This window comes from Euleptes europaea, chromosome 4 (assembly GCF_029931775.1).
Source record: "Euleptes europaea isolate rEulEur1 chromosome 4, rEulEur1.hap1, whole genome shotgun sequence".
Lineage (NCBI taxonomy): Eukaryota > Metazoa > Chordata > Lepidosauria > Squamata > Sphaerodactylidae > Euleptes > Euleptes europaea.
The window spans coordinates 52,720,790-52,747,889 of record NC_079315.1 but is presented as its reverse complement, the minus strand read 5'-3'; the positions used below and the strand labels follow the sequence as shown (position 1 = coordinate 52,747,889).

At 42.9% G+C, this 27,100-nt stretch overlaps 1 protein-coding gene across 1 annotated transcript in view; it reads left to right on the top strand.

Annotated features, from left to right (window-relative positions):
• LOC130476985 (guanine nucleotide-binding protein subunit alpha-14-like) overlaps positions 1–27,100 on the top strand; it is a 55,562-nt gene that overhangs the window by 8,933 nt on the left and 19,529 nt on the right. The gene's annotated exons all lie outside the window — the stretch shown is intronic.

Here is a 27,100-nt window from a genome sequence, read left to right as displayed (position 1 = left end):
GTCCCGTCGCGTGCGACCCAACGCGCACGCCGTTTGGCTGACCGACGTCGAGACTCAGATGAGTCTGAAGACGAGGATTTATATGGGGATAGCTCTCAATGGGCCACGAGCTTCCGAACCAGTAAGCCTCATCTTACTGGTGGCCCAAGTGAGGAGGTTCATCTTTTACGAGCCCAGAATCGGGAGCTCTCCGACCGTGTTGATCGACTCCAAGAAGTAATGGAACTTATGCTTCACGAGAACAGGCAATTACAACAAACCCTGATAGCTCAGAGACAGCCCGTTCCGATACCGGGTCAGGGGGTACCCGTACAACCACCCGCTAATGTGCCTGCTCCACCCTTACCTCCTGGAGCTCCTGTTGCTCCTCCGCCCGGACCACCTGTGCAACCACCTGCTAATGTGCCTGCTCCACCCTTGCCTCCTGGAGCTCCTGTTGCTCCTCCGCCCGGACCACCCGTGCAACCGGGTCAGCCCGCGCCCGGCCCTTGGAAGCAACTCAAATTGAGGACTACGTATGACGGATCTCTTGAGACTTTGCCTTGTTTCTTGCATCAAGTGGACAGTTATATGCGAGAACAAGGTCAACTTTTCCCCACGGAAGATAGCCGGGTGCGGTACGTAGCTTCCCTCCTGACAGGCAAAGCGGCTGACTGGATGGTCCTCCAGTTTGACACCCGCTCTCGTGCGATTCGTTCCCTCAACAACTTCATGACTGCCCTGAGAAGGAGGTTTGAGGACCCCTTCCTGGGAGAAAGAGCCAAAACGGAACTCTTACAATTAAAACAAGGCTCTGCTACAGTTCGGGAATTTGCCGATGAATTTCAGCGACTGGCAAGTAAAATTGTAGGTTGGCCCGAGACCACCCTAATCCATCATTTCAGGGAAGCCTTGCATCCTGACATTCTGAACTGGTCTTACATGCGGGGCGATCCCGATACCCTCGAAGGCTGGATCCTATTAGCCGAGGAGGTGGAAAGCCGCCGCCGTTTTATTTCTCTCGTCCGTCAAAAGCACAAGGAGAAGGGCACCCCAAAGCCTCAACCCAAGGCACCACTGCTCGTCCCACGAAATCCCCCACGTCCACTCCAGGAACGTGAAGCCCGATTTCAGAGGGGTGCCTGTCTTACATGCGGAGAAATGGGCCACTTTGCAGCCGTTTGTCCACGCCGCCAGGAATTATTTCGTCCCAGCACGACAACCCGCGCCCGAGGTCGTCCACCACGCAGAGGCACCGCGGCCACCCGCAGCGCAGCTCCGGGAAGGCCCACACCCTCTGCACTCCATGCCGGGGACCCAGCCTCCCTGCCTGCTTCCAATGACCCCGCCGGGTCTCGGATTACAAGTGCCCCATTGGGGGACAGCTTTCCCTCTTCGGATGAGGAAAACCCTTGGATTTCTCCAGCCTTAAACCTGGAATCTCCCCTCGACTTGTCAAAAAACGGCTCCGGTCTGTGGTGAATGGAGCATCTCCACAGACCTCTCAGGATCTTCCTATCAAACCGAATGCTCCTACCAAAATCAAAGAAGTGGACTCCACCGTCTACGTAGATGCAGTTTTACAACAACTTAACGGAGGTCCTCAAATCCCCGTCAAAGCACTAATTGACTCCGGTTGCTGTCGCACTCTCATAAGCGAAGCCACGTTTGCTGCACTCAGAGCCGACTCAGAGGCTTTACCCGCCCCCGTCCAATTTGCTCAAATGGACGGGAGCCAATTCCAGGGGGGTCCAGTTGATCATCGCACCATAGGGGTGGCAATGGGAATTGGTTCCCACTGGGAACAAATAGACTTCACTATAGCCCCTATCCGATTTGAAGTGGTCTTGGGAATTAACTGGATTAAGGGACATAGTCCCAGTATTGATTGGGAAACAAACACTATCTCTTTCGCTAGTCCCACCTGCGACCAGCATCGGCAAAACTTTGCTCTGCCATTTCCGCCCGTTCCAGCATTAACCTCTACTGCCCCAGTACCACCGGCTCTACCCGCTGTGTACCGGGACTTTGAAGATGTCTTCGACCTTAGGGAATGTGATGCCTTACCCCCCCACCGGGCCTCAGACTGTGCGATTGAAGTAGTAAAGGACTGCACATTAACCAAAAGTAAGATTTACCCTATGAGCGCTTCCGAGCGCACTGTCCTCTGGGACTTTTTGGACAAAAACCTCGCCAGAGGGTTCATTCGCCCTTCGAATGCCCCAAACTCGGCCCCCGCGTTTTTCGTCCGGAAAAAAGAGGGCGACCTTCGCCTGTGCATTGACTTCAGAAAGCTCAATGCGGTTACCCAGACCAACGCCTATCCTATCCCATTAATATCGGATATTTTGGGACAATTACAGGAAGGCCGTGTGTTCTCTAAATTAGACTTGGTGGAAGCCTACTACCGAGTTCGTATCCGCGAAGGAGATGAGCACCTCACTGCCTTCTCTAGCTGTTTCGGAATGTATGAATTCCTTGTAATGCCGTTCGGATTAAAAGGGGCCCCGGGGGTCTTCATGCAACTCATCAATGAAATCCTACATGACCTTCTATATCGTGGGGTGGTGGTCTACTTAGATGACATTCTCATTTATTCGAAAACTATGGACGAGCATGTGACTCTGGTCAGGGAAGTTCTACAACGCCTGCGTAACCATCAACTGTTCGCTAAACTAGCTAAGTGTGAATTTCACCAAAGCAAACTCACGTTTCTGGGATACATCATCTCCCACCAAGGTCTTCGCATGGACCCCGCCAAAGTCCAAGCCGTCCTCGATTGGACTCCCCCCACCAACCGCAAGCAAGTACAGCAATTTCTGGGATTTGCAAACTTCTATCGGGGATTCATCCCTAACTTCGCCCAAGTGGCTCTACCCATTACGGACCTGCTGAAAACTAAGGGGAAAGTAAGCTCGGCTGCCTTGCCCTCCGCAAAAATCCTATGGACTGAGCAATGCCAAGCCGCCTTTCTGGCCCTCAAACGCCTTTTCACTTCGGAACCGGTGCTACGGCACCCAGACCCAAATCAAATGTTCATTGTGCAAGTCGATGCTTCCGATGTAGCCATGGGAGGGGCTCTCCTCCAACAAGGACCGGACGGTCTTCTTCACCCTTGCGCTTACTTTTCAAAAAAATTTGCGCACGCTCAATTAAACTGGCCCATCTGGGAGAAAGAGGCCTCTGCAGTTCATCATGCACTGACTTTATGGCGGCAATTCTTGGAAGGGTCTAAAGTACCCTTTGAAGTTTGGACCGATCACAAAAATCTAGCTGCCCTCACGGGGTCCCATAAGCTATCGGCGAAACAACAACGGTGGGCGGAGTTCTTTGCTCAGTTCCGTTTCACCCTGAAGCACGTCCCTGGGAAGCAGAACGTTCTCGCGGATGCCCTCTCCCGTTTACCACAATATCCGGTAAAACTCGAAAGACCTACCAACTCTCTGTTCACCCCTATGCAACGTGGGGCCCTACCTATGCTGGCTGTGCAAACCCGATCCCAGCATCAACACACCTTCCCTAACTCGCAAGCTCCGCCAGTCCAACCGGCTGCCCAGCCGCCACCGCAACAGACCGGAGTTCCCGCCCCTCCTACCCCTCCGACCGCTCAGCCGCCTGCAGTCTGCGCGCCGCCGCACGTAAGCACTAACCCTATAACTGTTTCCCAGATCTCCAGGACCGACGGGGGGGCTCCCTCCAAAATCCCCATCTCCGAATCCTTTTTAACTGTCCTTCGGGACCAGTGCCTTTTAGAACGTTCCGCTCATACCCTACCTCCTGGTGTTTTGGAACAAGGGGGGTCCTGGTACAAAGACTCAAAATTGTATGTACCCAAAGCTCTCCGGAAAGACGTTTTACATTTAGCTCATGGAGCCAAAACAGCTGGGCACTTTGGGTTTCTGAAGACCCTTCACTTGTTGCGCAGACAGTTCTGGTGGGGGGGAATGCGTTCCGACATTGACTCCTTCATCCGCAGCTGTCCCGTTTGTGCCGCTGCGAAACGATCGCAGGGCAAACCCCCGGGACTGCTACAACCTCTTGAAACGCCCAGCAGACCTTGGGAAGTAATTGCTATGGACTTCATGACTGATCTCCCTCTCAGTGGGGGTAAAACTGTGTTGTGGGTTGTTACTGATTTGTTTTCTAAGCAAATACATTTGATTCCATGTGCAGGGATCCCTTCTGCGCAGAAACTGGCCCGCCTCTTCGTGACGCATATATTTCGTTTACATTCGTTTCCGCGTAAAATAATTTGTGACCGCGGAAGTGGTTTCGTTTCTAAGTTTTGGAAAGCTTTCCTCAAGTTAGTGGGGGTGGAACAGGGATTGTCTAGCGCATACCATCCTCAAACTGATGGTCAAACTGAACGTGTCAATGCTGTACTTGAATGTTATTTGCGTTGTTATGTTAACTACCACCAGGATAACTGGGTGGAACTGTTACCTTTAGCAGAATATGCCTACAATAATGCCATGCATCAATCCACAGGTTTTAGCCCGTTTTTTGCTGTGTATGGACAAGATTTCAGTCCCATCGTTCCTACAAATGATGTAGAGGGGGAGGGGAACCCCGACATTGCCTCCTGGGCACACGCCCTCCGTACCACTTGGCCCTGGCTCGTTAGCAACCTCGACCGGGCCAAACGTAAATACAAAGAGCAAGCTGACAAACATCGCTCCCCCGGGGGTGATCTGCAAGTGGGTGCTTTGGTTTACCTTTCCACCAAAAACCTCCGTTCCACCCAACCGTGCCATAAACTCAGCGCCAAATTCATTGGCCCTTTCCCCATTACTCGGGTCATAAACCCTGTCACAGTGGAACTGGCTCTCCCCAAATCCTTGAGGCGTGTGCATCCTGTTTTCCACATAAGCCTCCTCAAACCCCATGTTGCTTCTCCACGGTGGCATCCGGACCCACCGCCTGCGCAACCCATCATGGTGGGGGGGGAAGAACACTTCGAAGTCTCCAAGATCCTTGACTCCCGTATTCACCATGGCACTCTCCAATATCTAGTTCGTTGGAAACATTTCCCCCCTGCCTATGACGAATGGGTGCGCGCACGGGATGTCTCCGCCCCCGACCTCGTCGACGCCTTTCACATTGCTTACCCGGACAGGCCAGCCCCCTTGCGAACTGGGAGGGGGCCTTGAGGGGAGCAGAATGTCAGGCTGCTATCTCGGTTTCGTTATTGCCACCGTCTCTGTGCTGTATTGTCTGCTCCCCAAGGTCGCATGCCTCAGCCTGGGAAAACTCAGCTCCTGGGAAACTGTATTCCTACGTGTAATCTCCCGCCTTTCCTGCCTTATAATATCTCCCAGCTAGTGAGCCTTTCATAGCTGTCATTTTATTCGTTTGCACTGTATGCCTATTTGATCAGTAAAAGCCATCTGTTTGGACTCTATATGACTTTGTGGTGATTTCTGGTTCTGTGGGCCAAGGGCTGACAGCAATTCTATCTTGGTCTCTCTCTCTTTTGCATCACTAAACTTTTAAAGACTTTCCAGAATTCCTGTTATTTTCAGAATTCCTGTTATGTTTTTTCTCTCTCTCTCTGAGAAACAATGTAAGTTTAGGTGAAGATAGCAATCAGATTCATGATTTCCGACTAAGTAAAATAAAGATAAAATTCTTCTTCCTTGTATCAGCCTCATTTATTAAGTGTTCACATTTTTTTAAAAAAAATGGCATGTTAAAATTGTTGCTGTTGAACTCCCTTAAACACATTGTTTCAGTTGCTCTATATAGCACTGGTTCCCTGAAGGGAGATTTCAGAGGATTCATATCATAGTGAATCATCCTAGAATTTTTTTTTAATGTGGTGCATTTATTTTGCCTTGAGTTTATTGTGCTCTGCTCTTAAATTTATCTTGGTACAGAATTATGACTCGACTCCCCACCAAGAATGCCTGACTTGGTGGACTGCATGATTATGCCTGTTTGTAATTACTGGCTTATTTTATTCTTCTTCAGCATATTTGAGAGATGGAGAGTCATGCTGCCTCCTCCACTAGTTATCTGAAGATTGTACCTCTCTGTGGGGAGAGGCAAGCCTGAGCAATGGGTTTCTGCAGCCCCCACTTGCTGGAAGAGCTAAAGGCTGAGAATGGTTACCACTTTGGTGAAGCTGTAGGGCTAGCTCCAGGAGTAGCTTGCTGGGAAGCAGTTACTGTTGACTTGTGGGGGCATCCCCCTCCAGACTTACAAAGATGCTGTGCTCATGAAGGCAAGCTTCAGGCAACATGGTGGAAGAGTTGCATTTTCATTAACGACAAAGCTGTTAGATTGCTGGGAACTTGTGATTTCTCTACAGCAAAAATGTTGTCTTCTGGAGAGGGGAAATATGGGTCCAGTAGGCCCCATTCGTCTCTTTATTCTCTAACTTCTGCATTTTTTCCTCTGCTGGCAAGAGTCTCAGTAGACTATCCTCATTTAAGTTTAAAGCACATTTGGGGTGGGGGGGAGGGAAGACTTCAGCACCAGAAATGGCAGTTGAGGCTTAATTATTATGTTGTGTCTGTTGTTAGGGTAGCCATCCTCCAGATAGTGGCTGGAGATCTTCTGGGATTATAACTGATCTCCAGGCAATAGAGATCAGTTCACCTGGAGAAAATGACCACTTTGGAAGGTGGACTCCATGGCATTATACCCCATTGAAGTCCCTCCTCTCCCCAAACCCTGCCCTCCTCAGGCTCCACCCTCAAAATCTCCAGGTATCTCCCAACCTGGAGCTGGCAACCCTGTCAGTTGTTGAGACAAGAACTTTCTGTAGAGAAAAAAAAATCAAGCAATACTTACATACCTTTTTCTTGCTCCTCAGTTAAGTTCAGTTTTGAGTGCTGCTTTGAAACAATTGGAGGAGATTATCAGTGATTTACTAGATTTGCATTGCTTTCAGGTAGACTTGGACTTGACTAACTTCAGCTGTACTGAGGCCCCAGTGTTTAACTATTTTATTTCTTTAAAAATGAATGTTCACCAAAACCCGTCTGCTTAATTTGCAGATAATTATATAACAGATGGTTAGTCATCTGCAATATGTTTTCTGAAGGATGTGGATATGGGCCAGTTTTTGTTTGCATACAGGATACATAGTGTCTTATTTGCCTTTCATTAACTTCTCTTGGTTATTTTCATTGTTCTGTTTCATCACCTTCCTTAAAAAACAACAACAAATTATTTTCTGCCCTTTTCCTTTACTATAGGGAGGCTGATCTGATTTCCTATATGTTCTCTCCTAATGTTATCCAAATTAGAGTGTCTCTGCTTTAGTTGGGAGAATTTGCACGGAGAATGAGCTTTGCAAGAGATTGGGTAACCAGGAACTTTGCAGCCTTTGTATACAGAGATAACTCCCTTATGGAAAACTCCCTGTAAAGAAGCAGTTTTGTTCCAAATGAGTTTTATTACAAAATGATTTCAAGCACACAAATAGTGTACATGCACAATTCATACAAGAGCTCAGAAGTAAAAAGGTGAGGGGTGGGAATGCTATCCGATGAAAGCAACACTGTAGAGGGGGAAACGGCTAGTAATTAAGTAAGAGGTGAGTGTTCGGATCCAAAGACATACACACTATGAAAGCCATGAAGGCTAATATTTATACCCCTAAATGAGTCCTGGGGCAATCTGAGATAACTTCCTTTCCCTAGATTTAACAGCCACTGGCTATCCATCAACCTCTTCACACTTTAAAAAGGAGTGATGAAATTTAATTTTTCCTTGACACTATAAACAGAAAAGTTGCCACATCTCTCATGCAATTGACCGATGTACTTGACAGCAGATGACGCAGTGTCCACTTCCCATAAAGCGTCTTTAGCTGTTTTATCCAGGGAGTGATATATTTATTTCATGCAATATTATTTTGTGGACATGCTAAAACAATGTGGGCTAGGGATTCTATTTGATCCAGACAAAATGGGCATTTTTGTTCTTCTACAATAAATTTTATTGTATTGCCCTTTGTATCTCGGCTGATACAAAGAAACTCTAGCCTGCAGAGTATAAACACAGAAGTTGAAGAGAAGTGAAGTGCCATACCTGATTTGTTGGCACTAGTTGAAGAGTACAGGCAATCTCAGAGAAAAGCCTGAAAAAGGTATTGGGTATTGCCTCACCAGAAACCTGCACCCAGAGGTGATCAGATCATAATCAAGAACTTCCAGTAATTATATAACTGTGCCCTTTGCTACAAATACATTGTTTCTTGTCACTAGTGGCACATTTTTAATTTTGCATGGGGAACTATGCCCATAACTCAGCCCCAGCTAGCTCCAAGTCATTTTATCTCTGTCACATCTGGCCCTAAGAATCTGCCCCTTTTTGTTTCCAGGCTCTGAAAGAAAATCTGTGGAAGAATTCTTGTCCTGCCACCCATCCAACCTTGTCTAGCACACCACGCACTGTTCAGAGTTCCTCTTTTGGATTTTACTTGTTGGCTAAATCATCATTACTGGCTTAGTCCTCTTCATGGAATCCCAAGGGTGGTAGATATCCCTCTTGTTTCTCTCCTCCCTACATGTGGCGTCTCTTGCCTGAGGATGCTTCTTGAAACTGTCTATTGTCTCTTATTACTGTCACACAGAACTTGGAAAGTACAGAACGCAGCAGTCCATTTCTTTACTGTGGTGAGCTTCTTGGCACACTAACACATATCTTAGAAAAGCTACAGTGGCTGCTGTTTGCTTCCAGACTAAGTTTAAGGTCTGGATTCTGACCTCTAAAGGCCTTTATGACATATCTGAAGGGCTGCATCTTGCTTATTATGAGGTTATATATGAACTGCACTCCAGTCAGTTTCTGATCATGGTTGCTCTCCCAGAGTTGTTCATTCTTCCTCAGCTCAATCAAGGGTTTTCTTGGTGGTTACACTGATTTGGGGGAGTGGCCTTCTGGAGGAGGTTCAGAGGGTACCTTTGCTCACTATTTTTAGCAAGATGTTCAAGGTCATCCTTTTTCAGAGGGCTTTTTGTTGAGGCTGATTTTGTGAGGACTGCATTGTAGTAGGAAATTCTGTGTTGGTGATTTATAATTTTGTTGGTTTATAATTTTGCAATATTGGCAGATTGTTAGCTACATTGACTCACTGGAACAAGGCAAGCTATAAATATTTTAATAAATAAAACTCCCTCTTGCTTTCTTTTTTCTTTAGTGTTTGGTATTTCTTCTAGGCTTGATTTTCTTCTGTTCTATGCATATGCTCACCTCTTGAAACCTTGTGGTTGTGCCACATCACTCAAAGATCTTTGTCACTGATGTGTGGGTCACAGCTGTGAGTTGATGTTAATCTTCGGAAATGGATGTGGGTATTGTTTCCTGGAATCTTTGTTTATGTATTTCCCAGTGAAAATCTGGGGCAGCAGATCTGTGATTAAAAGTGGAGTGCAAGGCTGTGGAAGGAAGGAAGGTTACCTACGTTAGTTTTCCAAGAACATTTTGTGAATATGGGCCTCATTTGGGAAGCAAATGACAGTTACCTTGTGGGCTGATTGCCTATGTAGTAAGATCACACCATTAGTGTGTCTAGCTTGGTATAATCTACCCTGACTGGTAACAGGCCTTGGGCACAGAAAGGTCTTTCCTAATAGCTGTTACCTGAGATCCTTTGTCTGGAGATGTCAGGGAGTGAACCTGAGACCTTCTGCTTGCGAAGGTCTGCTCTGCCACTGAGCCATGGACAATGTAGTGGAATAGGCCAAGCGCTGTCTTAGAGAGTATATATTTGACTTTTATAATCTCATGCAAGTTTTAGTTTATAGGTCCTTGTAAGAGGCGTTTCATATCTTTCTGTGGACAAGCATACCTTCCTAAAATCTTGGTGCATTTTGTTTGAACTCCTTTTGAACTTCCCTGAGCGTTTGAATACCTAGTCATTGCTAAGTATGAAAAGTGATATAGTTTCGTCTAATACTTCGAGTTCACCTATATCAGAATGTGGTGTGACTGCATTCTTTTAATAATGAGTCTTTAAGGGTTGAAATAAGATTTGTGGCATTATTAGCTTTCAGAAATGCTTATATAATGATAGGCTCTTCTCTGAAGGAAGCTAGACGTTGGCTTTGTAAGTTCTGATGGGAGTTCTTCAGTAAAATGGCAGGAAGTTATGGAGCAAGCTACTGATTTCTGCATAGAAGCAGCTGGGTCCTCTTGAGTAAATCTTTTGCAGTAGTTGTTGGCATTTTCAAAAGAGATCTGAAAATACTTTGAAGCAAGGGTATGTATCTGTCATGTCTGTTATCATCATCACATTTGTTTTAAGAGCTTATTTTAGTAGCAATAGCCCTAAGGTGCCCTGACCCGGATGGCCCAGGCTAGCCTGATCTCGTTGAATCCCAGAAGCTAAGCAGGTTCAGCCCTGGTTAGTAATTGGATGGGAGACCACCAATGAATGCCAGGGTTGTTGTGCAGAGGAAGGTAATAGTAAACCACCTTTGTTAGTCTTTTTCCTTGAAAACCCTATGGGGTTGCCAAAGGTCAGCTGTGACTTGACGGCACTTTACACACAAATACAGCCTTAAGGTAATTTCCGAATGTAGTATGGACTAAATGGTGGCATTGTTGATAATGATGTATACCAGTGTGGCTAAAAATAGTTAGAAACTGAAATTTGAACACATCCGAACTCCATTAAGACGAGTAATATGTGATATTGCTTTAAATGTAGTGTGTGTTGATGCCTGTCACTTGCTTGTAGTTAATCATTAGCTTTGTGCTTTTTTTGTTGCTACTGCAAGAGACATTAGGAGTAAATTTAAATGCTCTGTAATTAACAACTTTTTTTGGTTCATTCACATATTTACTGTGAGAGTTTTTTTTCATACACTCAGAAAACCAAAAAAACTGCTTCACATGTAGTGGAGGTTCTCCTTGCCCCCCCCCTTCTCCTTGGCTGTTAGAATACTGTGTCAGTGCAATGCAAGAAGAGGCTGAGGAGCAAAGAAGGTTATCAATATGTCTAATTCTCAACATGAACCCATCTGTAGACATTTAAATCCAGAGGTTGGAGCCGTGGACAGACAAGAAAGTGCTTTTTGCTGACTGGAAACAAGTCCCAGGTTTGCGGAAAAATCTGATATCTTTAAAAAAAAGTATATGGGGGATTAAAATACCCACAAAATAATACCTGTAGTAAAAAAAAAAAAAAAAAAAAGGTAAAGGTCCCCTGTGCAAGCACTGGGTCATTTCTGACCCATGGGGTGACGTCACATCCCAATGTTTACTAGGCAGAGACTGTTTATGGGGTGGTTTGCCAGTGCCTTCCCCAGTCATCTTCCCTTTACCCCCAGCAAGCTGGGTACTCATTTGACCGACCTCGGAAGAATGGAAGGCTGAATCAACCTTGAGCCGGCTACCTGAAACCAACTTCCGTCAAGATCGAACTCATGTCGTGAGCAGAGCTTGGACTGCAGTACTGCAGCTTACCACTCTGTGCCACAGGGCTCCTTAATACCTGTAGTACTTGTAGCTTTAACAAACAAATGCTCTCTCAGTGGCCACTGTGAGGATTGTTGGCAACCACAACAATATTGCTAGTCTTCAAGCTTTGATTTCTGTCAGCAAAAGGCAGGGGGCAGGGTCCTTTCTAGGGCTGTTTTGGCCTTTGAGGGAGGACTCATTGGGGCCAGGCCCACCAGCAACTACTAGGCTACTTGATACCACCCACCTCACATGACTCATCCTGGCTCAGTGGCTTGATACTGTTCCAAAGAAGTCACCCAAGAAAAGCCAATGTGATGTAGTGATTAATTTCAAGCTGTAGTCTGGAAGATCCAGGTTCAGTTCCCCAGTCCGCTGGGGAAGCTCACTGGCTGACCTTGGACCAGGTCACACGTTCTTAGCTTAACATCACCCCACAGGCTTTTTGTGAGGATAAAATGAAGGGAGAAGAAAATGACATAAGCTTCTTCCTCCCCATTGTGGAAGAAGGTAGAATATAAATGAAGTAAATAAATAATATTTAGCTGAAGATGGCGGAGCAAATAAAAGGTCAGTGGGTGAAAAGGAGAGAAGGAAGCGGGGAAAGCTGAGGTTATGGGGGCTGCTAGGAGGAGGGAAAGAAGAAATAGTGTGGGGAAGGGATACAGGGGAAAGTGAGTTCCCACCTACAAGTCCATGCAGGTTCCCCACCATGCTACTGGGCCCAGTCTGGCAGCTGGCACCTTGCAGAGTTTTCCCAAGGGGAGGGAAGGAAAGCTAAAGATTGGGGGCATATAAAGGTGGGGTAGCTGATGGGTGGGAAGGAACAAAGGAAACCAGAAAAGAGGAAAGGCCATTGGGTCCTTCAGGTAAGGCCAAGAAGAAATAGTGGGGGGAGAGAAAATGAGATGCTCCTGCAAGTACTTGTGGGGGCCCTTTGTATATGTTTTATTTTCCTAAAGAAAGTTATCCAAAGCATGAATTAATGGTTTTTCTTATTTCATGTTTTGTGGCCTCCAGTTATTTTAACGGCTTAGCATTTATTTACCATCAATAGTATGCCAGGCAGCGTGTGTCTACCTTGAGAGCTTACATTGCCAAACAAAGATAGGGAGGGAGGGCAACAGTTGACAACTGAATAGCAGGGAGTGATTTGGATGGCAGTGCTGGAGCTGCAGCTGCTGAACTGAGCTAGTTGAAGGAGGTTTAATAAATGCTTGGCAGAAGCAGAGGCTCTCAACTGAGGGCATTTTCAAATGCAAGTCTTTAACTTTGCATTAAATCAGCTTCCGGTGAGAATGTTAAAAGGTACATTATCTGCATTGTGTATTTAATATCTCTTCCAAGTTCTTTACTGCATTCCTAGGTGATGGAGAAGCTCAAGGGAGTCTCAGATATGCTTTTAAGCTGCCACTTGTGAAGACACCTTTTAATGGTGGAGAAGAGTGAAGCGGGTCAGTGCCTTGCGAGTGACTATGCTCTTAGAATCGACCCCTTCCTGAGAAGTTGTATGTTATCTTATTCAGTTAGTCACCTACTAAGCAGGACTCAACTACTTTACTCACTTAAAAAGTAAGTCTTTTTATTGATGTGCTCCAATGAAATTATGTATATATATGTGTGTGTATATGCAAGTATTACAAAGTCTTAAAATTCAGTAACAATGTATACAGTAAAGCAAGCAAGTTTTACATACTATTCAGTTTTAAAATACAACACTTAAAATGTAACAGTCTGATTTAGTTCAAAGTATCTAATTCATACTCTAGAATAATATATTTGTAAAGCCATATATACCAGTACCATCTTCTGAGCCTCCCTTAGAGGTCTGAAGTTCTAGCCCTCTCTCTGCCTGTATTTATACTGTTTAAGTCACCTTCAATGAGCTTGAACCTTAAGCTTGAGCAGGATACAGTTGTACTGCACGTGTTTTGTGGCTTCCCTTTAGATTACCATATTTGGACTTCCACTTCCAGGAGGCTAAGCATACTATTTCTTAAACAGTCAGTTTTATTATACTTTATATAATCAATTTTATCATCATACTCATCTCCAGAAAAATACATTGAGATTAAACCTATTCATTAATTTCTAGCATCATGACTTCATGTTTAAATCATAAAATATAATATATTGTTTACATTACATCATTATGTCTTAGTCAGCATAAAGTACCCTTGGAGTGGAGAGCATTTCTGCACTTGAAGTCATTGGAAAGGCAGGAAGTGCCTGTAAGCTACACTCTGTTCTGTAGCTTAAAAAATGTAGGAGGTGCTGCAAAGGCTTTGCTCTCTAGCCATCGAAAAGGCTGGGAAAGGTCATAGAAAAAGGCAGAAAATGCGGCAAACAAATCTGCACTGACACTGAAATCTTTGGCAGAGTAATTCAGAAACATAAGCCTCTGACAAAGAATATCCAGGCTTTCTTTCCTTTTAAAAGGAATTTTAAGCCTCTGCTGTATAGTTTGTAGTTTGTATGTGTAGCTTGGTTTTACATTTAATATTTCTGCATATGTACAACACTAATTCCACAGTTCATGTGCTCTAATATGTCAAAGCCTGTAACAAGAGGTGTACTCAACACACCGAGACAGGGGAGGCTGTTCCAGGCACAGGAGTGAGCAAGGAAGTAGGAAAAGGTAACAAAAGGAGCCACAAGTATTTATAGTGCCACTCCTGCTGGATACAGCAGTTCCTGGATGATGCATGGTGTTTGACCCACTGCAGTCGGCTTCTGCCATGGCCAGGGGAGGGAGACGGCTCTGGTTGCCCTCGTAGATGATCTCCATAGACAGCTGGAATGAGGCGGGTCGGGGCTGCTGATTCTTCTTAATTTATTGTCAGCCTTTGACATGGTCGATCATGACCTTTTAGACCACTGCCTTGCCGCCATTGGAATTTGGAGCACAGCCCATCAATGGTTCTGCTCCTTCCTGCAAGGTTGTGGACAAAGGGTGGTGCTTGGAGAGGAGGTTTCACAGTGGCACCCCTTGATGTGTGGGGTGTTGCAAGGTGTGATCCTCTCTCCTATGTTGTTCAACATCTGTATGTGCCCCCTTGCCCAGCTTGTTCAGAGTTTGGGGCTGGGGTGTCATTCGCCCTGCCTGGGCTGAGCTGTCTGAGCACGTGTGACAATGTGTTACCCAGTTAGTTCCAGCTCGTTGGCTTGGCCTGCGCGACTTGCTGCCTGAGTGCAAGCACAGAGGTGCTGACATGGCCTCCAGCTTCCTGTATACCAAGGCAGAGGTGAGGAGCATCCAGCTGCAAGAGGGGAGGGCAACTTTCTGACCTCTTACGAGTGCTTCCCCCTCTTGCAAGAAGTTGGAAGTAGCATCAGCCAGTACCACTTTTAGCTTACAAGCCCTCCTCCCCTTTAAGCCATCCCAGGACATCCCCAATCATCTGTTGGGGTAGGTAGCAGTGTCCCTTTAAAGGGGAGCGCCCCCCAGGCATTGTTCCTGTTTCCCAGTCAGCCCCCAGGTAAAACTGAGAATTCCCCCACCCTAGGACAGTGATCCCCATAATTTCCCCTTATAATATTTTATTCTGAGATGTATGATAATAACTACGTGCTGAAATTGACCTTTTCACTTTTTATTTATTTATCCTGAAACTGATGTTGTTATAGTAGATTCTATAGTTATAGTTTATTTTGCAAAACTGTTTTGCCTGTGCTTTACAACCATAAATATTAAATTGGGCACTAGAGGCAAAAATGAAGACCTGCTGGCAATAAAATAAGAAACTTGTTGCAGAAATTGATCCCTTATTGAAAACATTGGAATTTAGCAAGGTGCTATTCACTGTTACTTCTTACTTCACAAGTCTAGTTGATGTCTCTGTATTCAGCGTTCAGTATAATGCATTAATATTGGTTTTGATTCTTTGGCTGGGCTTGGTTTAATGACATAATTTCAGTGGCCATTTTTACCTTGGATTTTAAGGCTGTGTGTGTGTGTGTGTGTGTGTGTGTGTGTGTGTGTAAAATGCCATCAAGTTGCAGCCAACATATGGTGACCCCAGAAAGGGGCTTTCAAAGAAAGTGAGAAGCAGAGATGGTTTGCCATCTCCTTTCTTTGCAGTCTTCCTTTGTGGTCTCCCTTCCAAGTTCTGACTCTGCTTAGCTTCCAAGTGTGGTGTAGTGAACGAGGAAAACCAGAAGAAGCCCGGGTAAGAGAGTGCTGACAACACCCCTGACTCCACGCAATTGCTGGCTCATAGCACTGAGCATACACATGGAGGAAGTGTCTGCACATATATACATCCCCCTCCTCATGATCAGGGATGCTGTTTTCTGAATGTTTCTGATCATGGGGAAGGAACATATGGACCAACATTTCTTGTGCAGATTTGTACTGTGCTCATTAGCTAATTATTACAGATAGACAGGTGGTAGGGCCAGCATCATCATGCTGGTTCCCACTCTCTCCGTGTTGGTTGAACAGACATGTGCCCAGGGCTAGTGTAAGGCAACTTTATGTATTTAGAACACTGACAAGAACCAATGGAGGTCTTGGAATACCAGGGGAATACAGTGGCATACCAGAGGCAGACGGTCCCATTTTGGGATGGCTGTGATGGATGGATTCAAAAATTCAGGTGTTGTGTTTTCTTCCCACACTAAAAAAACAAATAGTGTTTAAATTACCAGATTCAACTGCATTCTTCTGCAGTAGAATGATGAGACATGAGCACTTTTGCAGGATGGTATGTATTTTTTCCACATTATTCCTGGTTCGTAATACCAATATCTAAACTAGGAGTGGAATTGCTTTTCTGAGACCTTTATGCTAAAACTGGAATTTTGTTTTAATCACCAGCATAGATGTGAAACATCTTGTAAATCTTTATCAGTATAGTACTTTTAAAATACTGCCATTCCTCCAAGGAGCTCAAGGTGGCATCCTTCATTCTTGCCTTCTCCATTTTATCCAGTGAGGTAGGTTAGGCTGAGGATAGTTAACTGGCTTAAGGTCACCCAGCAAGCTTCCATGGCAGAGTAGGGATTTGCACCTGGGCCTTCCAGATCCAAGTCCAGTATTCTGCCACTGCACTATTCTGGAAGACTATTAGGAAATGGAGAAAAGCTGATTCAACATGCCATTTTTATTGAACTAAGAAATAAGAACATAAGAAGGGGCCCTGTTGGATCAGACCAGTGGTCCATCAAGTCCAGCATCCTGCATCACACAGTGGCCAAACATTTCCTCTGGAGGTCCAACAACAGGGCATAGAGGCTGAGGCCTTCCCCTGATGTTGCCTCCTGGCACTGGGATTCAGAGGTTGACTGCCTCCAAACATGGTGGTTCCCTTCAATCACCATGGCTAGTAGCCGTATAGACCTCTCCTCCATGAATCTATCCAATATCCTTTTAAAGTTTTCTATGCCGGTGGCCATCACCACGTACTCTGGCAATGAATTCCACATTTTAGACACTCCCTGGGCAAAAAAGCATTTCCTTTTGTCCATCCTGAATCTACTTCCCATCAACTTCATTGGCTGTGTTAGTTCAACAGCAACTTTCAGAAATATTTTTCCTATGGCCTTTATCCTTGTAGTCTGGGGATTTTTTCCTATGGTCTTTCTCCTTGTACTCTGGTAGCACTTCTATCCGGTGGTATTTTTGCTAACTGTTACCTAATGATGTAATATGTAATGATGTAATGTTATATATGATTTTAAGGTTCAATGTGAAAGAATTGTAGTAGAATGTTGGGAGAATATTCATTTTTATCGTGTTCTTTAGAAGATGGGAATACTGGTAAAATTATAATTATAGAGACATAACAAAGACACAAACTGACTGTTTAGTATATGTGGTCATGATCAGCAGGTAGGAACTCCTTATATGGTAACATACAGAAAAACTGCTGCCACAGGAAACATACAGCAGTTGTGTGCAGACTCAAGAGTATATTTCTCAAGATCAGATAAGATAAAGCCGTAACAATCTTGCCCAGTAGCATCTTTATCAGGTCTTTGCCAACAAAAATTTCAAGAGTCTATTGAGTTGGGCTAATATTCATAAGAGAGCCAGCATGGTTTAGTGGTTAAGAGCAGCGAACTCTAATCTGGAGAACCGGGTTTGATTCCCCACTCCTGCATATGAAGCATGCTGGGTGACCTTGGGCCAGTCATAGTTCTCTCCCAACTCTCTCAGCCTACACAGATCCAGGAAGTGGCAAACAACCTCTGAATGTCTCATGCCTTGAAAACCCTATTGGGTCACCATAAGTTGGCTGTGACTTGATGGCACTTTCCACTACAGTATTCACAAGTGATGTTCAATAAGAAAGAAAGAAAAGGGTTCCTGTCACTTGATCCACTGCATGTTAAATCTGAAGTCTAGATGGAAGAATACATGCATGCACTCTTTATATTCAATCTGTGTAAGAGAGAACTTTTGGAAGTGTAATGCTTAAGTGTAATTCTTTTCTTGCCATTCCCTGTTGAGGTTTTTCAGCACTTAGATGCAAAGAAATATAAAAATTAGAAGGTTGTTGAACTGGTAACCTTTAGAAAATCTGTGTCTGCCATGACTGTTCATTCTGTTCAAGTATCCTGATATTTCATTTTCATATACTGTAGAGTATCTTCCTCTATGCATTTAAAGGAGGAATCTTATTTAGATTAATGACACATTGAGTATTCTGCATTAGCCAATAATCAAATTACATGAATTTGTTCTTCCTTGATTTCCATAGGAATTAGATAAGGAGAATAAATGCTCTTGTAACAAGGTAGTATACTCTGGCTACAATAATTTACATAAATAAATTAAACATTCTATTATTCTATCCTATTTCTGGAAATGGTTGCTTGCCAGTAGAGAGATAGGACATCCTTGTTTAATATTACATGCATGACGTATATATGTATATGACCATGATTTGACTTTGTCTTTCAAATCTTACTCTACTATATACTTTGGTGATAGAGGGAAATAATCCCATTTCGGTAAACAGAATGAAACATCCTGTTAGCTCTCCTGCTTTTGAATGCATGTTATTTAGAAGCCAAATTGTGAACAAATATCAGGTTTATATATAAAGTTCATTGGGTTATCTTGGGCCAGCTACTATCTCTTGTCCTAATCCAGCTCACAGGGGATGTTGTGATAATGGGTGGCGGCAATCATGCATGCCACTGTAAGCACTTTGGAGGAAGTGTTGGATTAAAAAAAATCAAATAATCTTTCATTTGTTTCCCCTACCATACATTCTGATAATTCTTGGTTAAAAAAATAAAACATTAAGAAGTAATGAGAGGGGTATTTTTGCAGGTGGGGGGGGGCATATCTAAAATGAAAAACCTGAGAATGTTTGCTCCATGTTTCACTTGTCATAGACCTGCTGACTAAAAACAAGTGACCCGAAATGCAGCATTATCTTATTAGTTTTCCTGCCTCAAGCTTGCCAGCCTCATTGGCTACCACTGGTAGGATAAGAATAAAAAATGTCATAAGCGCGTGTTGAGGGGGAGGAGGAAGAGTTAGATCAGAGTCTGTCATTGCTGCTGCTCGGCAGTATGTCTAGCATCTAGCCAGCCACCCTCAAATTTCCATTGGTGGCTACTTTTTTAAAGTTTAATCATTGTTGTCCAAATTGCAGTGCACCAAAACTTGAATTTGTCTTTTTAATGGTAAAAGTCTTTTGTTTAAAAAATAAAGTAATGATTAAGGGTATATATGTTCCATCAGTAATGTAATATATATATACCAATAAGGTATCTGCAGACCCCAATTTGATGGGGGGGGGTCTCACGTTTGGGCGCCCCAGGGCTCCAGACATGTTGCCTAGCCCTCCTTGCTGGGTATGTAGCAAGCAGCTCACTGGAGTTTTACTGCTTGTCAGCCATCTTTTCACCCAGAAGGTGCAAATTAACTGAAACAACTGCTAGCTGTGGCAAACAGCAAAACAGCAGAGCAATAGAGGGTTCCTAATACGTAAGTTCCAGTTCAGAAGCAAAAGTAGATAATTCAGAATTGCAAGATAGGGAGAGAAATTTGAAAGCATCTCTACTGTGGATGGACATTCAGACTTTTTGAAATAATAAATCCTTGATGCCTTCACTTAATAGGTTTCAGATAATGAAGAATATTATCTGACTCTTCTTTCACGTCTTAGCTAAGGGCATTATTACTACATCACCTTTTCTGTTATAGTTGTATTACCTTGTTAGAAGAAAAATAACTGTAACAAATGCTTTCTCTGAGATGTTAAAGATGCATACCGCAGACCTTCAAGAGAGAGCTATAGTGTGTTTCCCTGGTAACCAGAAAAAGCAGTTGGCATTTCATTTCCACTGAGAATTGATGTATCGTTTGATATACTCTTTAGGGGTGTATGGTAAAACCACAGAAGCTTCAGTAAAAAACAACAACCCTGTTTATCAGTTATTGACTAACACTAACATTATATATGAAATGGGGATAAGGGAAAATACAGTCATTTTTATGTATGATTTTTTTCAAGGGGTCGGGGGAAGCTAATGCAGGTTTCAAATCTTGGGTTGGTTCAGACCTGCCAAATATCTAGAGAGTTCAGTACTAAAATCCTCAGCCCCACAAAAGCCCCTCAAAGAGCATGCACGCCCTCCACCTGCTTCCACTTACACAATAAACAGAAAAGTGAATTGCATTAAATACACTTTACTGAACAGAGAAAGCAAGTACTAAGCAATAACCACTGTCAATACCAATACACTTCCAAATACACTTCCAAAGGTTCTCTTACACAGATGGAAGAAGTTTGTTTGGGGGACGCAGCTGTGGGAAACACTGGGGTAGGCAGTAGTTTTTCCTCAATCCAACCATGCAACCATTGTTTCAGAGTTGCACATGTGAATATGGTTCTTGTGTAAACTACTTTGTGGGTGGAGCACAGGCAATCAAGATAGACAGGGCTCCAGTAGCTGTTAGCTGTTTCCCCTTTGGAATGCATGGAAAGAGCTTGCCACATTGCTGTGTCTTTAAAACCCTGTTCACAAATCAGTGTGACCTCATGTAAGGTCCATGTACAGTATATATGCGTGCATTGAGTAATTTTCGCGTTACTTTCCATGCTTGTATAGTTGGATTTGTGATTGATACCACACATTTATCCAGGCATTGGTCTCTGGTTTCATTTGTAAAGTGAGTGCATGTTAGCTCTTTCTTACAAACAAACTCGAATTAATCCAGGATACACCATGTGAAACCACAGTTAAGATTACCGTAACTGTAATTAATAAACCAGATTTTCATCCTAGCTTCAGATCCTAGTTCAAGGTTCCTGAACTAACCATAGTTAGAGTGGCTATGCAAGTTTTGGACAATCAAACATGGTCTCACGTTACGTTTGAACCAACCCACTATGTGGCTATCTGACCATCCAGGAATGAACTTTGCTGAGCTGGAAGGAACTGCTGGGGCAGAGGAATGCACCAAAGATCCACAGACCTTCCTCCATCAGATTGGATTCAATGCCTAGCTTGGCTCTTAAATACTATGCCACTTTCTAGTTAAATTCTATCATGTGATGCTTAAATTAATAGAATCATAGAGTTGGAAATGACCATACAGACCATCTAGTTCAACCCCTTGCTCAATGCAAGATCAGCCTAGAGCATCCCTGACAAGTGTTCATTGCTTGAAGACTGCCAGAGAGGGGGGAGCTCACCATCTTCCTAGGCAGCCAATTCCACTGCTGAGCTACTCTTACTGTAAAAAACATTTTCCTAATGTCCAGCCGGTACCTTTCCACCTGTAATACGTACCCATTATTGTGAGTCCTATCCTCTGCTGCTTCCTGCCCTCCTCTAAGTGACAGCCTTTAAATACTTAAAATTATGTGTGGATATCTCATGAGATTAAGAACACAATTCTGTGAATTTAGTTTCATTCAAATACCTCTTCTATGAATGAGTAGAGTTCTTAGTTCTGCAAAGAAGTGATGTTGTCACCCACACTACCAGGTATTACTCTGTAAAGGGTCAGTTCAGACATAATACAAAAAACATGATTTTAACTATGGTTAGTTTGTGAGCCAAGAATTGTCTCACAGATGATTACCTGAATTCTAGTTTACCTCCACAAGCGCTGACTTCATTGCCTTTGCTCTGGCCAGGCTTGTTTATAGTTCAGGGAGTACATAAGGGCAGCACCAGAAAACAATCCAGGATTCAATATTATTATGAACTTAAATTTATAGCCTGCCTTTCTCTCTGAGACTCAAGGCAGATTACAAAATATGAAAAGCAATTCAATCAGACAGCTAAGACCTCTAATAAGCAATGCAGTAGGGCTAGGATTACGGAACTGGAAAACAACACAAAGCTATGATTTAATTAAAACTGTTAAACTAGAATCTGAAAATATAAAACACAGACATCCTGGTTTAATCCTGCCTTAGAAGGTTTGTTTGCATTAAATCCAAAATGAGTCTGATTGAATTTTTTTTTTAAACGGTGGCAGTTGCTAAACCTTTTTTTGTTTAATTTCCTCTTGTATCCTTGAGTAGTACTTTTGCCCTCTGTTCTGCTTCTTTGTTGCGACTTTTAGAACTCTTCCTTGAACTAAAATACCTTTCAGTTTCCTTATTTCCTCCAAAATTGCAAAGGTCTTTTTACTTTGCCTTCCCTTCAAATGTGCCTTTCTGAAATTTTAAAGCAACTTTTGCAAGAACATATTTTGTACAGAAATTATCTCTTTGCTGTAAGCGGAGGGCATATTAATATGTTCTGTTTGTTTTAAAATCTGTTATTTATTTGCAAAGTAAACTCCTCCCAAAATGATATGTTAAAAGATTATTATTATTATTATTATTTTTAAATGATGGATGATCATCATATTCAATACCTTCTGAGTTAGGCATACTTTTGATGGTAATATGTATATAAATCTTATTGAAGTTAATCAGAATTAATCACATTGTGGTGGATGAGCGACCAAAATAGAGGGAAGAAAGTTTACCCCTTCTGCAACTATCTTCAGCAGTTATGATGAGCTCTTGAAGAGTCCTAGCAACAAGAGTATTCTGTGCCAGCAGTCCAGAAGGCACCAGGAGACTGTCCCTCTGTGTGTGGTGTCAGTTTATTACCACTTTTATAAGCCCAGATGATTTCAGACTATCCTCCTACTGCAGTGGGTTAAATAGATAAATGATACGTTAGGAACCCATGAGAAATCATTGGGGGGTCCCAATATGGAGACCCCCACCCCCAAAATCTTCTCTTCCCAGGATTCTCTCTCTTGGGATTGTATCTCCTACCCTTCCCCCCCCCTTTAACTGATACCCAGCTTCTCTCAACATTTCATCCTTTCAGAAGTATTTGAGTCATCATAATCAGCTTTTGAGACATTTCCAATCTTTTGAAAATTACCAAATTCTTATTTTCCTTTGTATTTGGTGGTGCCCTCCCCGCTGAGTAGGTAGATACCCTTACCTTGTCTAAGGTGGTATGTTGTTTTTGTCATCTGCACAGAGCCCAGACCATTTACTATCAGATATAATAATGATTATGTATAGGACTGGAGCCCTAGTTGGTAAATAGCCTGTTCTGTTGCTTGTTGTAGACCCCTATTTATTTATTCAATATCCTGTCTTCTGTAATGGAAATCAAGGCCCCTTATACAGAGTTGCCAGTTACTCTCCTACCAAGGCACAAATCAAGTCTATTCCTGCTTAACTCTGCAACGTTATTGTGTAATGCCCCCACAGACGGTACCCTGGTACACTGTTCTTCACCAAATAAATTCAAAGACCTTTCCAAATGTAAAAAAAATTCAGTCACAACACTCAGCACTTGGTTTTTTCAATAAACATGTACTTGTGTGCCCTGAGGCTTCTTCAGAAAGTGCTGACACTCATTAAAACAATGCTGAATCGAGATTTGTCATGAATGCCTTATTTCATCGTAGTTGATGAACCCCCAATGAATAGAGAAACAAAGGGTCTTTAGTATAGAAACTGTATTCTTGACATCAGAGAAAAGTGGCAAAGCTTCAAAGACCTAACGGATCCATCACTACTAGGATAAACAATGCACAGAGAGATTCTGAGTTCTCTTTAAGGTCACAGTGAGCAAAGCTCTTTCTGTCCGCTTGTGTGGTTTATTAGAGCAGAACTACTGGGAGATTATATATTGATGCCTAAAATGAAATATAGGAGGACTTTACCTGCAGTGAAACCTCTAGGAAAGGCCCAAAGATAGTGGTAATAAACAAGCGCTATTGTAAAGGTTTGAAGCAAAGATGCAGAAAAGTATGAAATTTCTGTATATGGTATCTTTGCTGATCTGTCTCCATATTTCTCAGTGATGGGTTTGCCTCAAAGATTCCAGAGAAGAGCAGCATCTGGCTCCTCCTTGTTTGGCTTTTAGGACATTTAAGGCTTCTCCTCCTGAGAGAAAGAGCTAAAACATTCATTAGCAACAGGGACTAATATTGGCAATAGGGACGGGGAATATAATTTGCTTGTTTTGTTGTAACCTGCTTTGAGCAACAAGAAAAAGGTATAGAAATATAGTAAGTAAATACATGCATTCTGATGTTTCTTATTCTTGATTCTTTTGTGCCTCTCAACATATTTTTAAGTATTTCATATTTCACTTTCTATTTTCATATACTGTAATAACAAACTCTAAAGACTACCTTCTTGATGAAACACAGCTTTGTTGGATTCAGGTGCCAAAAAGTGGCCCATAGCTATAAGAGGTCATCACTTAGGTATACTTTCTTTATGCCTGGGCTGTAGTGTTTCAGATTGCAAAGAATGTTTAGAATCAATTAAATGTTTTAAGATTATTCCAGTTTTGTGATTTTTCTAAAGTGTGTGAATAGAAACATCAAATACTTTGACTTAAACACCCAAGCCATGACTGAGTTTTCTTCCATACAAAACAATATATCAAGGAGAAGTATTTTACTTTATTATTCTTTCTGAATTCTGATTTACTCTGTGTAAGGGTTTTTTTGGGGGGGAGGGGGCTTTGTTTTGGTATGGAGAAGCATTCGGTCATATGTGTTCATACCAGTGGTCTACAGTGGTTGTAGTCCAGACATGGGTTTACCAACACAATTTAAGAAGGATGTAGACAAGTTGGAATGAGTCCAGGTGATATGATAACCATCTTACTTGAAGGCTGTCATATAGTGGATGGTGCAGAGCTGTTTTCTGTTGCCCCAGAAGGTTGGACCAGAACCCACAGGTTGAAATTAAATCAAAAGAGGTTCCAGATAGACATCAGGAAGAACATTCTGACAGAACGGTTCCTCAGTGGAACACGGTTCCTTGGGAGGTGGTGGGCTCTCCTTCTTTGGAGGTTTTTAAGCAGAGGCTAGATGGCTATCTATCAGCAATGCTGATTCTGTGGACTAAGTTCATGAGAGGGAGGGCAAGAAGAGTTTCATCAGTGTTTGGCTCTCGTGGCCCTTTCTTACATGCCCAGGCAAATGCCCAAATTCCTTTGGGGTCAGGAAGCAATTTTCCTCCAGGCCAGATTGGCCACAGATTCTGGAAAAAATTTTGTGGCCATTTTCTGGGCATGGAGTAGGGTCGCTAGGGGTGTGGGGGTAGTTGGGATTTTCCTGCATTGTGCAGGGGGTTGGACTAGATGACCCTGGTGATCCCTTTCAACTTTGATTCTATGAACTAGAGTGTTACCAGCCCAACCTATCTTAATTATCAGCTAAAAGATAGCCTTTTCCTAACCTCATCAACAAGACTGAATTTACTATGCTGTTAATCAGGTGAAAATCGGGTTGCCAACCTCCAGGTAATAGCTGGAGATCTCCTGTTATTACAACTGATCTCTAGCTGATAGAGATCTGTTCACCTGGAGAAAATGGTTGCTTTGGCAATTGGACTCTATGACATTGAAGTCCTTCCCCTCCCCAAACCCTGCCCTCCTCAGTCTCCGCCCCAAAAACCTCCCATCGGTGGTGAAGAGGGACCTGGCAACCCTAGCTAAAAAAAACAGCCATGCAAGTGAGAAAAAGGAAAATTATATGAATATGTTCCACAAAAGATCTATACTATGTGCATCAGGAAGAATAATTTAACTTTTGGACATGCTTTAAAATACTCAGTGAATTCAGCAGTACTTGTTATTAATTTCAGATGTTTTAAATAATTTCTACACTGATGTGTTATTCAAAAATGAATCTGGTTTTTTTTCTTTTCTTCTGTTAACTCAAAATATTGTTTAATCGAAAGGTTTTTTTTCCCCTTTTCCTTTTTTTTCTGTATCCCCATTAAATATGAAAACCAATAAAAATATTAATAACAAAAATGAATCTGGTTTTAGCGTTCGATTTTTTTCAGTGGGTTATTTTATGACCTCTAGTGGTAACATGGAGGAAATGTTGGATTGTTACTTTTTGTTAGGATGCCCATTTTTAAATATGTTTGACTTGCTAGGAAATGTTTGAAGAACTGAATACTAATGTTGTGGATAAAGTAGTTTTGGAAGTTGTAGTTTTCTTGCATTAATGAACTGAATCCCTGTATCTAATTGGTTTACCTTTTTCCTTGTTGTTTTAAGGACCTGCTTAAAAACAACAACACTCAAGACAGAGGGCTTTTGTCACATTCTGATGGCCATATTGGACTTGATTCCCTTTGTCACAACTTATTTAATAGTGTTTGGATTACACAGACCATCTTCACTATGATGTTCACAGACCTCCACAGTCTTTTCACCAGCAGTCAATAGTGCGAGCTGGGTCTTAAAGACAGCCATTCACAGTGCGTGGTTACAGTATAAAATTTACTGTTTGTTAGCATCATTTGTAATAAATTAAAGATATATTATCTGTGCAAGGATTCGTTAGAAGATTATTGCTATGCTAAAATAGAAATTGTAAATTCCATATATAAAAATATAGGCTTTTGTGCATTGGTGCCTTTCATATATTTAGAAGACATATCAAAACTTGGTTTGGTATAAGGGCTTTAGTTTGGACAAGTGGGAGGCCCACAAGACTCATGGGGGGAATCCCACTCTCCACCCCCCCATTGAGGCTTCAGGCCCCACCACCCACCTTAAGCTCCGCTTCAGTCCCAGCTGCAGCAGTGGAGGATACCGGGAGCTGCTCTGGGCTCAGAGCTTCTCCAGGCACCATCGCTGTTGCTGCCAGGTCTGGAGCCTCTCCTGGCATCTGCCACCACTGTGGCTAAGCCCAGAGTGGATCCCTATGGTGGTGGCTGCTGCCAGTTCAACTGGAAAGTGTGCTGTCATCGGGAGGAATTTAAACCACCAATGTATTTTTCTAACTTTTCAGATTTTTCTGCAAACTTAAGGGGTATCCCAAATTTGCAGAAAAATCTGTTTGGCATCAGTGTGGTCCCAGTCCATGGGTTTAGGCATCCACAGATGGGGGTCACACATTACTATTAGATATATAGATTCCTGCTGTTGACTGTGGTTTGTATTTATTGTGATTTACATGCATACCGTAATTTACTCTGGTCATTTTTTGTTTACATGTATGAGCTCCTTTTGACATCCTCATTTATATTTATTTAAAAGTCTTTTTTAAATAGAATTTTGGTAGAGGGGATTAGAAAAAGGGTGATGTCATTGCATGACCTGGATGGGCATCATGAGCATTCTTCCATTGGTAACAACATAAATCTGAGCAATTTTGAAAAAAGTGATTGCTGTTGGGGTATATAACTTATGTTTACAATTTTTTGTGTGTACAGACCGTTCTGTGTGCATATGT